Source organism: Armigeres subalbatus, chromosome 3 (genome assembly GCF_024139115.2).
Source record: "Armigeres subalbatus isolate Guangzhou_Male chromosome 3, GZ_Asu_2, whole genome shotgun sequence".
NCBI lineage: Eukaryota > Metazoa > Arthropoda > Insecta > Diptera > Culicidae > Armigeres > Armigeres subalbatus.
The window spans coordinates 388,451,426-388,469,033 of record NC_085141.1 but is presented as its reverse complement, the minus strand read 5'-3'; positions in this window follow the sequence as shown (position 1 = coordinate 388,469,033).

Here is a 17,608-nt window from a genome sequence, read left to right as displayed (position 1 = left end):
CAAATGCTGGGGTATTGCCTTATTGCCAATTGTATATAAACGGGAACGAGGTGTTTTATCACCGACTACTTCTTCTCTTATTTTAACTCTATTTATTGCAAAAAAATATTTGAGTTTGAAAAGTAAAATCGAAAATCCGTACATAATATAAAACCAATTTAATAAAATTCCGCGGAAAAAAATAAAATTTCGTTTCGTTTCGAAAAATTTCGAATTAAATGGACTATGATTTCGTACACCCAACCAGAATCTGCAAGGTTTTAATGCAATATTGCATCAATTTCATTCCCAGATTGCATTAATCCTAGGCCCATGCAAATCTTGCATTAAAATGTTTACCGGGGTATTGCATGAAAATGAGATTGCAAAGTTTGGAGACTTTTGATAGTATTGGTGTGTATGATTCATTTTGGACCTGTATTTGTGTCGAGAAATTTCATGTGCATGTAGTAGTGGTATAAGCATATTGTGTATGTGTTTGTGATGGATCTCATCTGTGCATGTATTGGTGTGCTTCCTGATACTTACTAGTTGACGTTTCAAATCAATCAAATCAAAGAAAATTTTGGTATTGCATTCTTCTTTGGATAGATTGCCGGAGTAAAAAAATCCGCATAGGAATTCATTCGAAAATAACAAAAATGTAAATAATGTCTTGACCTCGTCAATTCCACGGGTTCAGCTTGAAATTCACGAATAAATTTTTAAGATGCTGATTATACAGGCAGTAGTAATGTAGGATTCGAAAGTAATTTGCCTGGAAAACTTTCTCCCTCCCTCTACGCGTGAATTGTACAAGGTAAACATTAAATGCAACATATAAATATAAAAAAAATCCTGAGATCACTGAACAGCTTGTGAAAGTAGCATGTTAAAACTGCAGCATTGGATTATGTTTCACGAAAATCATTGACTTCATACCTTTACGTTTCCCGGTGAAAGCTGACCTTATCAAGAAGAATCACTCTAAGATAATCGTAAGATCGGTGTATTTAGTACTATTTTCAGCGCAATTACCGTGATTTGCTACGCGACTGGCGCTAGACGAGCGGTTACCAGAAACTTTATCGTCCGCGTATGAAGTCGTTTCAGTGCGCTACGCTGTCGACGATACGTACACTAACTCAAAAGGAATTTGTAGAGTTGAATCTTCTCGTCAGATATATGGATGATGTTAAGGTGACTCGGGGAGGCACTAAGCACCGTGTTATTTTTCCTATCTTTCGTCTCTTTTCAGCATTATCACCTTGCAACTTTGGAGCGGCGTATTTCGGTTTTCAGTTGTTTGATGTAACTGTAAATGTATCAGCATGTAGATTGCGAGTAAGCACGCGCCGGTGATACTTTTTCAAAATCATATTTGTTGTAGAAAAAAGTTAAGCATTCAATGATGAAAATGATGACGATTTGATGATTGTTAGTGCTTCCCGTGTCACCTTAATGTGTGCTCTGTTTTAAGCAGTGTAGAATAATTGGACGCACGTGTGTTTGATTGTGGTAGTTGAAATGATGTGAAGAAAAGTTAATGCAAATTCTTCTCAATATGTTTATTGCATTTCTTGCATTAATTGTATGCAGAGATTGCATTAAGGAGGTGCTTGCATTTTTTAGCATCAATTTTTGGTTTGCGTGTATCGTTTCGAAGACTTGAAAGTAAATCTATATTTCGTTTCGTTTCGTTTCGAATCAACAAAGACTTTTTAAATTTCGTTTCGTTTCGTTTCGTTAGGAAAAAGTGTGTTATCGCATACCCTTAGTAACTGCTTCTGGACTTCACCTCATAGCTGCGATATTCATCCCATGAAAACAAAGCAATCAAAAGGTATTTAATTTGTTGCTTATTTTTGTGATTTTTTCAGCAGTAAGCACGCATGTTAGCCAAAAGAAGCAACGGAATTGGTGTCGTATCTCTTTGTTTCACGATGAGATGAATATGTGCTCAGTGAGATGGAAAACGGTGCAGTTCCCCTATATCAGAAGTAAATAGTTTAGTCTCCAAACCTCCGCCATGGCAGGACGGTTAGAAATCAATCCAGTCTCATTTTATTATAAAAATACACAACATAGGAACATCCCACGGGGGCAAAACGTGTTTTTGGGAAATAAAACATTTAAATTCGCGATCACATCAATTTCCCATTTTGATTTTTAACAGTTTGCCGAGTTTTTCATACAACAAAATTATTTTATATTATTCTTTTTTGACATTTCAACATGTTTGAGTTTGAAAATTCTCATTCAATTCTGACTTATATAAATTATAGTCCCCCCCCCTTTTCTTAGTTCTCACATTTTACAGTAAAAATTAATAATTACTCACTAAAATATTTCCAAAAGTGTTTCTAAACAGAATTGTTTAATTATAAGATAGATTATATTAGAAGATAAGTAGAGTCTGTACGATATAGTGTCGAGTAAGGGTATGCGATAAGACACTTTTTTTTTCTAATGAAACGAAACGGAATTTAAAATGTCAATGTTGATTCGAAGCGAAACGAAACGAAATATAGTTTTACTTTCGAGACTTCGAAACGATACGAAAACAAGGTCCATTTAATTCGAAATTTCACAAAACGAAACGAAATTTTAATTTTTTTTTCCGCGGAATTTCATTGAATTGATTTTACATTAGGCCATTACAAATATTTAATTTAATTTACTTAAAATAAATATTAAAATGAAAAAAATCAAAAAACTCCTCGGATTTGTTAAAGAATGTTTTAAAAATCCTCAAAATTATCCGAATTTTATTTTGCTGCCCCCTCAAAATATTATTTTTTGGCAAAAAAAATCCGAGGGGAGGGAGACAAAATAGATTTTAAATATTTGTATCGGCCTTATTTCTGATTTCAATTTTTCAAAGTCAAATAACTGCTTTGCGATCAATAGAGCCTGCAATCAAAATCGCCGCGTTCCTGTTTATATACCATTGGCGATAAGGCAATACCCCAGCATTTGTGCCGCTTTCGAAGGAATTCATCATGCAGTGTGTGCTTCCGAATCTGATCAATTTTATATCAGTAAGTATATAAAAATATAGAAATTGTGGGATTTTTTGTATTTTGATTCAAATTCTGTTCAAAACTTTATTGCACTTAAAATTATGTGATTATGCTGAAGCAACTCTCTATCTGCGTACACGCCTGGCAGATGTGGATATATAAATGAGTATCCCACTAGATAAAAAACAAAATCTAAAATCAAAATCTAGTTTTGAGTTAGCTGAATACCATAAAATCACGCTGATAAGACAATGTGAAGTATGCTATTACAAAATTCTTAAGTGAAATAAGGTTTTTAACAGAATTTGAGTCCAGTTATGTACTTACTGATATAAAATTGAATTGATATAAAATTGAACTGATATGAAATTGATCATATTCAGGGGCACACATTCCACGATGATTGGGTTATTACCTTATCGCCATTGTTATAATAAACGGGAATGCGGCAATTTATCACAGACTGCTTCTTCTGTTACAAATAAGAAGTTATTTGACTTCTAAAAAATGAAATCAGAATTGCGTACATAATGTAAAACCAATTTAATAAAAATTACGCAGAAAAAAAATTAAAATTTCGTTTCCTAAAATTTTGAATTAAATGGACCTTGATTTCGTATCGTTTCGAAATCTCGGAAGTAAATCTATGTTTCGTTTCGAACCATCATAGACATTTTAAATTTCGTTTCATTTCGTCAGAAAAATGTGTTATCGCATACCCTTAATCATTTCCTTCCAAATTTAATCTTTTCATAGGAGGCTCGGAGACTCATAGTCTTACACATCAACTCGAGGAATCAAGCTATTGTCTATTTGTTCTTGATAAGAAAATTATTTTGAGCTTTTTAGTGGAATGTCTTCACTTGTCATAAGACGAGTTTGTACAATCCCATTGTGTTTGCGCTCGCACCAACGAACGGCGTCATCGAGCTGCAGCGCGCGCAGATAGGAAACAATATTGCTTTGTAGCCATTCATCACATCATCCCTGCTTCGATAGACAGCTACGCGCGCAAATGCTGCATCCATGGTTTGCGCGCCAAACGAGCACGCGCCCGAATATAATTGTTAATTGTCTGTGCTGTTTTAATTGTTCTATTGCCTATAAAAGGCAAATCTTGTCCGTACTTTTTATATAGTGTTTATCGTTTCAACCTGCGCGCCAACACTGATCGTTTGGCGCGCAGATAGTCCAATTAGATTTAAATTTAAATTGTTTTGCACATGTTGCGGCCAGAGATTGGGCCCTACGTTGTGTGGAGATGGTTGGATCGACGACGACGAATAAACAACACTTTTTTACTTTTAAATTTGAATCTAATTTATTGCCACCGAGAGGCAGCGTGCCTACTCGGTGGGGAACGATAAACACTATATAAAAAGTACGGACAAGATTTGCCTTTTATAGGCAAAAGAACAATAAAAACGGCACAGACAATTAACAATTAAATTCAGCCGCTCGTTTGACGCGCAAATCATGGATGCGGCATTTGCGCGCGTAGCTGTTTATCGAAGCAACGATGATGTAATGAATGGCTACAAAGCAATATGCTTTCCTATCTGCGCGCGCTGCAGCTCGATGACGCCGTTCGTTGAGGTGAGCGCAAACATCCCGGCACACCAAAACAAATTTGAAAAAATCGTTTTTTCTCGTCATTCTCGTCAGCTTTGGTTCATCTGCTGGCTGTCACACTTGTTGCACGGTCCGTTTGATCGATGATTGAATTGGGTACTTCCTTCTGGTGCTAATTTATGGATTCTGCGATGATAATTTTGCATTTGGAATGGTTGATGGTTCGGAATAGCTGGTTGGCGGGAGGGTCCTGTTATCGCAGTTGACAACTTGACCTGGCTTCACCAAGTTTCAGGTCGGAGTTCCCAGATACCAGCGGAGCGGCTGATGGTCGAATCAGGAATGAAGCTGCCTGCTTCGGATGTCCACAATACCGGTGGACGGATTACCGCATCGATTCGACCAGTAGGATAATGGTTGGATGGCGATCGGACTGGATCGTATTGTTCTAAAGGGTGCGCGTTGGTCCGGAATGTGGATGAACGGTTACTGTGAGCTGATGCACTGGACCGGACGATCGAATTCACTCGTCCGCAGGATGGACACGACGGTTCGAAGGGATGGTACTGGTACACTAATTGGACACTTAACATTTCAGTTCGGACAGGATGGATGGATTCGTTATTGCTTTCATCTGCCGTCGCTCTGTTCGAAAGAGATCACGATCGTTTGCCTGCCTCGTCTGCTTCATATTTTTCGCTGTCGTCCGATTTGGAATGGTGTTTGCTTTCTCGTAGGTACAATGGGTTGGATTCGATTAATTATCTCACTGTGGTGACGATGTGGATGGATGATGATTGTTGGTTTGGATGTTGGACTTTGGGGGGTCCTGTTGCATATACTAACAACATGACCTGGCTTCACCCAGTTTCAGGTCGGATTCCCAGGTGCCAGCGGAACGGATGATGGTCGAATCAACAGTGAAGCGGGTGCTTCGGAAACACATTACTGTTGGACGGGATACCGGATGATTCGACCAGCAGGAGAATGGATGAGTTATCGAATTGAACACGCCGGTTCGGATGGCTTTCTATCGGTGATACGCCACTGAGCTTGATGGTTCGGGGCCGCTTCTTACGGCTAATCCTGGTCACGGCACCAATGTTTCGTCCAGGGTGGGACGACCCTACGTTGTGTTGTTTTTTAATGGTGTGGTTCTCCAGACGACGAATGAGAAAAACTACTGCTTATTAATTGGACTATTAATTTATTGCCTCCGAGAGGCAGCGTGCCAGCTCGGAGGTTACTTTCTAGACACTGTACAAGACATTCAATTCAGAGTCGCCTTTTATAGGCGACTCTTAGTACGGAAACAATATACAAATTATAATTTGGGGACGTGTGCACAACATTCAAAATAAAATCTAATTAGACTGTCCTGCGCGCCAAGCGATCGATTTGCCATCTGCTTGTTGGCGCGCAGATCGTAACAATACACAGAACAGAAAACGAATAAAGCACGCACGCTGTGCTGTTTGGCGCGTTCTTCTTCACAGCCAGCAACTACGATGACGACGGCCGATGTGTGATTGAACACATTGAATTCCACTTAATCCACTTAATCGTAACTTGACAAATACGTATTTCTACCTCAACAGTGAGGCCGTCTTCAGAGTCTCGAACTTGACTCGACTTTTTGTCCTTGTTTATGTGTTTGCGCATATGAGGCATATTTGTCAAATTTACTTCCTCAATCGACTTCAATTGAGTGTAAGAAACAGCTGCTATGGACAGTATGAGCTGGTCACGCCCTTACAGTCAATTTAGGATAAGAAGAGGAAAATTAGTTGAACACTCATTATTATAAGACAGCGAATCTCAACCATTTTCTTGAGAGGTAGCCCTTAAAACTATTGCATTGGTTGAGGTACCCCCTCTTGAAAGTAGGCTTCCAGGTATCTTGAAAGGACAATTCCAAGCTCTTGAATCACTTAAAAGTAGGCTTCCGCACCTTGATAAAAGGCCTCTGAGCCTCCTGCATAACTTTCGAACCTCTTGCATAGCGGCTTTAGAGCCACTTAAAAGGAGGCTTCATTTGCATCTCGAAAGGACGCTTCTGAGCCTCTTGAAAGTATGTTTCCAAGCCTATTAGAGAAAGGCTTCTGAGCCTCATGGAAATAGGCTTGCGATCCTATTGAAAATAGGCTTCCGAGCTACTTGACAGTAGCTTGACAGTAGCCTCTTGAAAGTAGCTTTCGAGCATCTTGAAAATAAAATTCCGAGCCTCTTTGAAATAGGCTTGCGAGCCACTTGAAAATAGGCTTGCGAGCCTCTTGAAAAGAGGCTTCCGAGCCTGTTAAAAGAAGGCTTACAAGCCTCTTGAAAGGAGGCTTCCAAGCTTTTGGAAAGAAGGCTTCCAACCCTTTTAAAAGGCGACTTCCAAGGCTTTTGAAAGTAGACTTCCGGGCGCCTTAAAACGAGTGGCTTGAAAAGAAGCTTCCCAGCCTCTTGAAAGCAGGCTTCCGGTCTTCTTGGAAGACGAGCCTCTTGAAAAGAGGATTTCAAGCCACTCGAAAGTAGGATTTCGAGCCTATTGAAAATAAGCTTCCGAGCCTCTTGAAAATAGGCTTGCGATCCTATTGAAAATAGGCTTCCGAGCCTGTTAAAAGGAGGCTTCCGAGCTTGTTAAAAGGAGGCTTACAAGCCTCTTGAAAGGAGCCATCCGAGCCTCTTGAAAGAAGGCTTCCGACCCTTTTAAAAGGTGGCTTCCAAGCTTCTTGAAAGTAGACTTCCGAGCGTCTTAAAACAAGGCTTCCGGCTTCTTGAAAAGAGGCTTCCCTGCCTGTTGGAAAGAAGCTTCTCAGCCTCTTGAAAGCAGGTTTCCGGGCTTCTTGGAAGACGGCTTTCAGGCCTCTTTAAAGAACGCTTGAGAGCCTATCGGACAGAAGCTTGTGAGCATATTATCAAGGGGCTTCCGAGCTTCTTAAAAGGAGTTTTCGAAGCCTTTTGCAAAAAACTTTCCGAGTTTCTTGAAAGGAGTCTTCTGAGCTTTTTGAAAGACGGCTTCCGACATTCTTGAAAGGAGGCTTTTGAGCCTTTTGAGGATTCCTCGTCCTTAAAAGCGAGGCTTCCAGGGCTCTCGAAAGGAGGCTTTCCAGCCTCTTGAAAGTAGCTTTCCGAACCTTTTGAAAGGAGCCATCCCAGCTTTTTGAAAGATGAACCACGAGTTGCATCAGCTGTTGGAAGAACCATCCATCGTTCACCCCGCGAATATTGGAAGACTGCGGTTGACCGAGCACGTAGCCAGAATGACGGGTAGTAGTCTGGAGAAAATGATTTTTGACAACGATCCTTCGGGAACAAGAAGCCAAGGTGTGCAGCGAGCAATATGGGTCGATCAGGTGACAGACGATTTGCGGAACCTCCGCAGACTTCGTGGTTGGTGACATGCAGCCATGGACTGAACTGAATGGAGAACACTTTTATGCACTACACAGACCACTCCGGCCTTAGTCTGAAAAATAAAAATAAATAATGCATATTATGTACAAGACAAAGTTTTGAAATGAAAAATACACAATTGTCAAAAAAAAAGTTTCGATTGTAATTATAATAGTCCGCCATTACGCATTACACTAGAACATTCCCAGAGGAGACCAAGGTTCCTGTTCTGGTAGTAACCCTGTTTCTGGTTCCCATGAATGCGGTCTTAAATGGCCTCCTCAAGAACATCTACATCTTCGTCTACGCGGATAACATCCTGCTTGTGGTAGTAGGAGACACTCTAGCGCGAACGCGTATCCGAACCCAAGCAACAGTTAGTGCAGTTCATCTGTGGGCCTCGTCGGTCGGTTTCACCATGCCGGCCGGAAAAAGCGTCCGCCGGCGTGTGTTCAATGGACGGCATTTTGCCATTGTGTGCAAGCGGATATTGATGATGATGATGATGATGATACTACCATCTATTGTAACAAGGCACCTGCGGCTGCCGATAGCACTGGCCATATCTGATAAACGTTTTGATCATGATTATTCTATTGTTTGTATTTCATCAAACTCCTGTATGAAGGGCCAAAAATGGGTAGGGTACACCCAAAAAACAAATCTGACAATTATTGTATAAGATCTGGGCATATACAATTCTGTTAACTTTTTATACAGATATTGTATTAAAATAATACAAATCTGTATTATTTCAATACAATAATTGTATTAAAATCTTCCGAAATTGTATATGCCCAATTATTATACAGTTTCTGTAAGGTTCTTATGCAGAATTGTATTAAAATCTGCCATCCGGTGGTTGGGTGTAGTTCCTTAAGCAGAGAAATTTATGCGAATCCACGGGTTGAATAGTGAATCTCCTTCCAGAAGAAAGTTCGTACATACAATAATATAATCTAGCCCTCGTTTCCCAGATTGACCCAATAGATGAGGAGAAGAAATCGCACTTTATCCACGAGATGTTAACAACAGGAAGTTGGCGATTCCACTCATCCGATCCAAATCGCTTCAATCGGGTGCTTTCGGATTTTTTCGGGTATTCCTTGGACGGAATTTCCTCCACGCGTTCCTCAAAAAAAAATGTTTAGGAAAACGTTGGAAAAGTCATTAAGGTATTCTTCTGAAAATTCCTTCAGAAGTTCTTCTACGATTTTTTTAGAATGCAAAGATGTAGAACGAAATCTCCGTAAGAAATCCTGAACAGATTCCGAAGAAATTCCTAATTTTCAAAATAACTCCTGAAGGAGCTTCTCCAAAAATTTCTTAGGACATTCTGTCATAACTTCGTTCAGATATTCGGTTCGGAAATACTTTCTAAAAATCCTACGCAAATTCCTTTTCAAATGTTTGCGGAAAATTATTTAGGAATTTCTTCGAGCATTAATTTACGAATTCCTTCGGAAGATGCTTTTAGGAATCCTTTCGGATTTTTTTTTAGTAATTTGGCCTTAAAGCCGCCGCATTCCCTTCCGTCACATCCGGAAACCATAGGAACCCTCTCCTTGTTAAAGGGGGTCGTATCATGCACATGATGGCCGGCGTCAGTCTCCCTACGGTAGCTAGAGTCCACTAGCATGGAGCGAGAAGCTAGCACTCCTTCATAGCCAACATAAACAGCTCCAATGCGAGGCGCTTTTTAAGAGGGGACAACACGGACGCTCTTCGAAGGTCGGTCGCCGATTTGCTAAACACCGAGTTTAGGGACAATGAGCATCGATACACTAACGGTGCCCTTTCAAGGGCAGGGGTCAGCTTTGGTATTACTGGGAGCAACCTAACGCTATCGGACAGCTTTCCTGCACAATGCAGCATCTTCTCGGCGGAAACCGCAGCTCTGTTGGTTGGTCCGGTGCTAGTTCTGACTAATGCCGACAGTGCCATCGCTGTGCTACAAAGTGACCACACGAAACACCCATGGATCCAGGCCATCTTCACTAGCGAACAGCAGTCAACAACCTTGCCTTGATTCCCGGCCACTGTGGGGTGCCAGGTCACGTCACTGCGAATATTCTGGCTGGAGTCGGTCACCAAGGCCGGCGTTTCGGTTCACTCTGCTGGCGTTAAAGCCTGGATCAAAAAGATCTTCAGCCAGGATTGAGAAAACCAATGGACGGCTTCCAAAACCACGCAATTGCGGAAGGGGATCCACGGCACCCTGGAAAGACATGCCCAGTCTCAAGGACCAGAAAGTCATCTCTCGCCTCCGCACCGGCCATACCCGATTCTCACATAATTTCGGCGGAAGGCCCTTTCAAACCGTTTGTGACATTTGCGAAGTACAAAACTCAGTGGAACATGTGATGTGCCGATGTCCAATATTTGACATTCCTCGCTCCATCTACGGAATACCGACAAACATACGAAAAGCCCTAGCTAACGATACCGCTAGCCCATCTGTTCTCATCTGCTTCTTCAAAGATGGAGGACTGTACCACTAGATCTAGATCCAGCTTGAACTGTCCGGGTAAAGTCGTACCCTCGGAAGTGTGCGAGCCTCCCTGGTTGGTCCCCACGCTCCCCACAGCTCTCGTGGCGTACCAAACGTACCAAACGACACGTCCACGACAAACGATACACGACAGTCCTATGTAGCAGGAATACAAAAGTTGTCGCTCTCGGAGTGAGCCACGCTTTATGCGATTTTTCTCTTCTGTTTCAAAAAACGTACTTTCCCAAGTAGATTGGGCAAACGTGTTTGTGGCTGGAGATGCCATTTGACCGAATAACATGTTTTTATACAATAATCTGTCTAATACAAGAATTGAAAGAAAGGACAGAAACGCTAAAACAGATGGGTCTTGTTCTGTACCAACTACAAAATCATCTTAATTTTCTAAAGCAAGTGAACGTATGAATTGATGAAACTTAATCTCAAACGATATGTTAAATAATATCGTGAAGATATCCAGTAAACTGTTATATTTATCATCAGTCAATTTCAATATGAATAATAAACCAACACCTCTTCCATGCATAAACACAATAAAATGCATCCACTCATCCATAATTTATCACAATGACACTCAGCACTATCCCAGAGGCGCTGTAAAACAACAAAAGAAAGAAAACCATCGTATGGTCAATACCCCTCTGGCGTTGAAGTATGTCAAGAAAACTGCAGGAGTCTGCAGCACTTATTAACCATTATCGATTGCATTCAACAGCCAGCCCCTGGCGTGAAGATTCAAGTGGAGGAAATGAAAACACGCGAGTGTGGTTGCCGTCGCGATCCGACTTGAGAGGGTGCTCAAGATCACTTCATCGACCCGCTCAATCGATGACGAAGAGCAGGACAATCCATCAACAACATCTCTGTTCGCGTTCAGGACAGGAAGAGATGCATTCATCTGCGTACCAAACTACCTACTTAGAATATTCCACTTCACTGGGGCTCGGATGATAAATTCAATTGTAATAAGGTGAAAAATCTTAAATCAATAAATCACTTCCCGTTAGAGATGAGATGATCGATCGCACAGTGCTGCATGCTCGGTATAAAAAGGGCGTGCGGGCGGAGGCTTGTTTCGAGCTGTGTGCAAACATGCGTTGGTGCTCCATTCCGAAGGTATGTGAGGGTGGAGTTTGCCTCGAGACAAGCATATGTAGTGAACGCGCTTTGATTCCTACGTTCCAGTTGGTACAGGCGTGTATCGATATGATGGACATTTTAGTTGGATCAAACATAAACTCAAATTCCTGAACTTGATTCCGTGCATAAAATGATGGGCGAAAAAGATGCTTCAAACTATTAGAGAATCTTGTTTATTGACACTCACTTTCGAAAAGTATTAAGCCTTCTATTTTTTTGTTGTGTATCGTCGAACCATCGAAAAGGTTTATATGGAAGCTGCAATTAATAAAGGTGCTAAATTAGTGCCAAAAGAATTTTATCACTGTTACTTTGGTCTCTTTAAAGAATTCAAAGAAGCTTATGATCAAAATTAAAATTTATATTGAATTTCATGACAATTTTTATTACTAAACAATCATATTTCCACATCTCATCGCTTCCAAATCCCAAAACGCCTCCAACGGATAAAAAGAAAGAAGTTTCAAGTACGAGTACATTTCTTCTCCATCAATATTGACATCGAAAATTGAATCAATATTTAAATACCTTCAGTGAAGGCCTGTCGTGTCGTCGAGAGTGCCATTCGATCGCGCGCGCACTCTAACGAAGGGAATTCCCAAAAAAGGTAGGTAATTCGACGGAGGCTGTTTATTGACAAAATATTTATCCCCATCGTACCTATGGTCCGCAGTCTTCGCCGGTCGCATGGCAAATGTCATTCCGCAGAATACGAAGAGTGTTCGCTTGGAACCTCGTCACTTACCACCACGTCTCGCTGCTAGGAGATGGATGTAGCCGAAAATTTCCAGTGACACGCGATGACAAGGTGTAGATTCGATTACCCACTTGTCTTCTGATTTTTAGATGAGGTACAATGTAGAGCCCCTTCTCTTCTGAGCAAGACGGCATGCGATTGAAGGAACGAACAATTCAGTCATTTTTAACTCGGGAGCTCTTCAGTAAAAACCAAGTTACGGAGGCTCGTTAACTGCCATCGCTTGTCACACGAATATTTTCGCCAGCTTAATAAGGGTGATAATTATCAGTGAAAACAAAATTGGACAGGGAAATTGTTCGAGCCCCACAACAACAGCATGCCAGCATACTTAATAAGGAAAATTCTCTCCCTCATTGATAACAACCAAAAGGCCGGCTGTCAAGAGCTCATAATTGTTTTTTTTTCGGCCTCGGTAGCACAGACACGTTTCCACGAACTTCAATTAGTATTGCAACGAGGAATAAGACGCGTGCCCGATAACTCCCACACGCGGGTGCTACTCGACGCCAACGCGTACTATGGTGCGTGTCTATGCCGTGGTACCCCAAAGCAGGACACCACAGCAATATTTTGACGTCAAATTAATTCTGCACAATAACACGATGTAATAATTGGATCAAGTGCGGGTATAATGTCATTATGCAAGGGTGCCTAATTTTCCTTTCGGAGTTTCTTTTCTTGGTGTCGACTGTTGTGCTCATTTCGATTGGGTTGCACATTTCCGGAGAACGTTCATTTGCCCCCAGAATTGGGCATCTATCCATCAACCTGTGTGACATCGCGTGTTTATGAGAGTACATGGAATGGATATGAGACGATCGGAAACGACCTTTAATGGTGGAACGATTATATTTAATGATAAAAGAGCTCAACATTTTTCCTCCCTGTAGTCTCTTAGGTCAGCTGAACACCATTTTCTCGGGTATTTCGGCGTTTATACTGAACCAATGAATTGTTTGTTGCCAAATTCAGCTAATAGAAGAAGACTATAACTCACATAAAACATGATGAAAGTACCTGAGAGCATAAATAAAATTGTATTTGTTACCTTTTATTCAATTTCTATACCAAAAAGTCCCACCTTGTCGGTACTTCGGAAACTTTGTGCATGACGTTATTGCCTCAGAACTCTGCAAACAGCTCACCGCGTTTGCTCAATCCTTCAAGACGTTGACGACCTGTGTTATTGGAGCTGATCGTAGCATTGAAGTCGCCCAATTTAGATCTTGATGTCACCTTTCGGAACTTTATCCACGACGGCATTCTGTTCACTGTGATTCGGCAACGTCGGTCGGTGCATAACATTCGTGAGGCACCTAACCAGTTTGATAAATCTGGCAATGATTATTATCTTATTAATTGGTTCCCATTTGATGAGTGCCAGCTGTGCCTGGGAGCTATGCGGCAAAAATCCTCGGTGCCGAAAAGCCTTGTTCCCCCGAATACCGAATTTTCACAATGCCTGTCCCGACGGTACTTTTTGTTCTCCAAATTTGGACCAACAGACTTCACTCAGTCCCAATTTCAAGATGCCAAGCTTCAAGAGCTGAGCCTCGCTGACGAGGTGTGTCAGCTTTCCTGGCTGAGTCAACCTTAAAACATTCTGTGTTCCAATTTGTGTCCTTTGTTTCATGCCTAAACCGTTTCCATTAACTCAGTTCTCCATCTTTCATTGTTAATTTTTCGAACGGTTTGTTAAGTTTCGGTAGCAGTAGGTTGTTGGATCTAACAATAAAGGTCACTATTACCCGGCCCGGCAGCCTCCTTTCAAGAGGCCCGGAAGCCTCCTTTCAAGAGGCCCGGAAGCCACCTTTCAAGAGGCCCGGAAGCCTCCTTTCAAGAGGCCCGGAAGCCTCCTTTCAAGAGGCCCGGAAGCCTCCTTTCAAGAGGCCCGGAAGCCTCCTTTCAAGAGGCCCGGAAGCCTCCTTCCAAGAGGCCCGGAAGCCTCCTTCCAAGAGGCCCGGAAGCCTCCTTCCAAGAGGCCCGGAAGCCTCCTTCCAAGAGGCCCGGAAGCCTCCTTCCAAGAGGCCCGGAAGCCTCCTTCCAAGAGGCCCGGAAACCTCCTTCCAAGAAGCCCGGAAACCTCCTTCCAAGAGGCCCGGAAGCCTCCTTTCAAGAGGCCCGAAAGCCTCCTTTCAAGTGGCCCGAAAGCCTCCTTTCAAGAGGCCCGAAAGCCTCCTTTCAAGAGGCCCGAAAGCCTCCTTTCAAGAGGCCCGGAAGCCTCCTTTCAAGAGGCCCGGAAGCCTCCTTTCAAGAGGCCCGGAAGCCTCCTTTCAAGAGGCCCGGAAGCCTTCTTTCAAGAGGCCCGGAAGCCTCCTTTCAAGAGGCCCGAAGCCTCCTTTCAAGAGGCCCGAAGCCTCCTTTCAAGAGGCCCGGAAGCCTCCTTTCAAGAGGCCCGAAGCCTCCTTTCAAGAGGCCCGGAAGCCTCCTTTCAAGAGGCCCGGAAGCCTCCTTTCAAGAGGCCCGGAAGCCTCCTTTCAAGAGGCCCGGAAGCCTCCTTTCAAGAGGCCAGGAAGCCTCCTTTCAAGAGGCCCGGAAGCCTCCTTTCAAGAGGCCGGAAGCCTCCTTTCAAGAGGCCAGGAAGCCTCCTTTCAAGAGGCCCGAAGCCTCCTTTCAAGAGGTCCAGAAGCCTCCTTTCAAGAAGCCCGGAAGCCTCCTTTCAAGAGGCCCGGAAGCCTCCTTTCAAGAGGCCCGGAAGCCTCCTTTCAAGAGGCCCGGAAGCCTCCTTTCAAGAGGCCCGGAAGCCTCCTTTCAAGAGGCCCGAAAGCCTCCTTTCAAGAGGCCCGGAAGCCTCCTTTCAAGAGGCCCGGAAGCCTCCTTTCAAGAGGCCCGGAAGCCTCCTTTCAAGAGGCCCGGAAGCCTCCTTTCAAGAGGCCCGGAAGCCTCCTTTCAAGAGGCCCGGAAGCCTCCTTTCAAGAGGCCCGGAAGCCTCCTTTCAAGAGGCCAGGAAGCCTCCTTTCAAGAGGCCCGGAAGCCTCCTTTCAAGAGGCCCGGAAGCCTCCTTTCAAGAGGCCCGAAGCCTCCTTTCAAGAGGCCCGGAAGCCTCCTTTCAAGAGGCCCGGAAGCCTCCTTTCAAGAGGCCCGAAGCCTCCTTTCAAGAGGCCCGGAAGCCTCCTTTCAAGAGGCCCGGAAGCCTCCTTTCAAGAGGCCCGGAAGCCTCCTTTCAAGAGGCCTGAAGCCTCCTTTCAAGAGGCCCGGAAGCCTCCTTTCAAGAGGCCCGGAAGCCTCCTTTCAAGAGGCCCGAAGCCTCCTTTCAAGAGACCTGGAAGCCTCCTTTCAAGAGGCCCGGAAGCCTCCTTTCAAGAGGCCCGGAAGCCTCCTTTCAAGAGACCAGGAAGCCTCCTTTCAAAGGCCCCGAAACCTCCTTCCAAGAGGCCCGAAAGCCTCTTTCAAGAGGCCCGAAGCCTCCTTTCAAGAGGCCCGGAAGCCTCCTTTCAAGAGGCCCGGAAGCCTCCTTTCAAGAGGCCCGGAAGCCTCCTTTCAAGAGGCCCGGAAGCCTCCTTTCAAGAGGCCCGGAAGCCTCCTTTCAAGAGGCCCGGAAGCCTCCTTTCAAGAGGCCCGGAAGCCTCCTTTCAAGAGGCCAGGAAGCCTCCTTTCAAGAGGCCCGGAAGCCTCCTTTCAAGAGGCCCGGAAGCCTCCTTTCAAGAGGCCCGGAAGCCTCCTTTCAAGAGGCCCGGAAGCCTCCTTTCAAGAGGCCCGGAAGCCTCCTTTCAAGAGGCCCGGAAGCCTCCTTTCAAGAGGCCCGGAAGCCTCCTTTCAAGAGGCCTGGAAGCCTCCTTTCAAGAGGCCCGGAAGCCTCCTTTCAAGAGGCCCGGAAGCCTCCTTTCAAGAGGCCTGGAAGCCTCCTTTCAAGAGGCCCGGAAGCCTCCTTTCAAGAGGCCCGGAAGCCTCCTTTCAAGAGGCCCCGAAGCCTCCTTTCAAGAGGCTCGGAAGCCTCCTTCCAAGAGGCTCAGAAGCCTCCTTTCAAGAGGCTCGGAAGCCTCCTTTCAAGAGGCTCGGAAGCCTCCTTTCAAGAGGCTCGGAAGCCTCCTTTCAAGAGGCTCGGAAGCCTCCTTTCAAGAGGCTCGGAAGCCTCCTTTCAAGAGGCTCGGAAGCCTCCTTTCAAGAGGCTCCTTTCAAGAGGCTCGGAAGCCTCCTTTCAAGAGGCTCGGAAGCCTCCTTTCAAGAGGCTCGGAAGCCTTCCTCGGCTCGTATTTTTTTTAAGAGGCTGGGAAGCCGGCACAGAGGCTTCCTTTCAAGAGGCTCAGTACTTCCAAGTGGATCGATAGCCGCCTTCTGAGAGGCTTGAAAACTTCCCATTTTTTATTCTCCTTTGGATTCAATCCCAGCTAAAGACGCCAGCCATGTGAATATATTTTCTGCACCGTTTCCCTTCGACGCGCGCTTGTGATTCCGCTACCGCCGGAAACTTTCTGTTGGTTCTGGGACCGCGTTCCGCTCTCCGTGACATCTCGAAAATGGCTTACGCGCACGGGGAAAAAGTTTTTTGTAAATAATTAAGATGAAGCAATAGCCCCGTTTGTTTGTTAATCGGTATGGTGCAAATATTATGGTTCATAAAAATACCTGGTTCGAGCGCGCTCGTCATTTGCTTTCGAACATTTACGCGTGCATCGGAGACGATTGTCGGGTGGAGAGCAGACCATGGAGTCGGGTAGCGGTTCCAGCGACAACGGCTGCCACAGCGATGGCGTTGATGGCGTCATCAATGGCAAAGCGGTGGTAGTTGCTGATTGTAATTTAAGATATTGAAAATAAGCAGGTTCTTATCAAGACTACCGTTATTTTGGGAAGAAATTTGAGCTATGAGGATTTTCCAAAGTGTAATTTCATTGAGAAAATGAAATTTAAAAAAGACAGAAACAACGACTGAATACTTAAAATCTATAGACAACGGACAGGACACATAACACCCAGTAAACTGGCTTGAGTTTTTCGATCACGAAAAGTTTCTTCCTTACCGTACGGGAATCGAACCCACGCTCAATAGCACATGCATCCAGACGATTGACGTCGCCAACCGCACGGCCACGAAGCCCATCATTTGCAATAGAAATATCAAAAGTTGAGCGCATTTTGACGATTTTTCGACAAATTCAATAAACAACCATTAGTTAATTTTTGTTGTTAATTATTTAATAACAAAATTATGTACGTAACTTTTTTAAATGCAAATTCCGTAAACTGTTGTATCCAACAAATTTCCTATTTTGAATTTTGTTCGAAACCATAGTAAAAGTC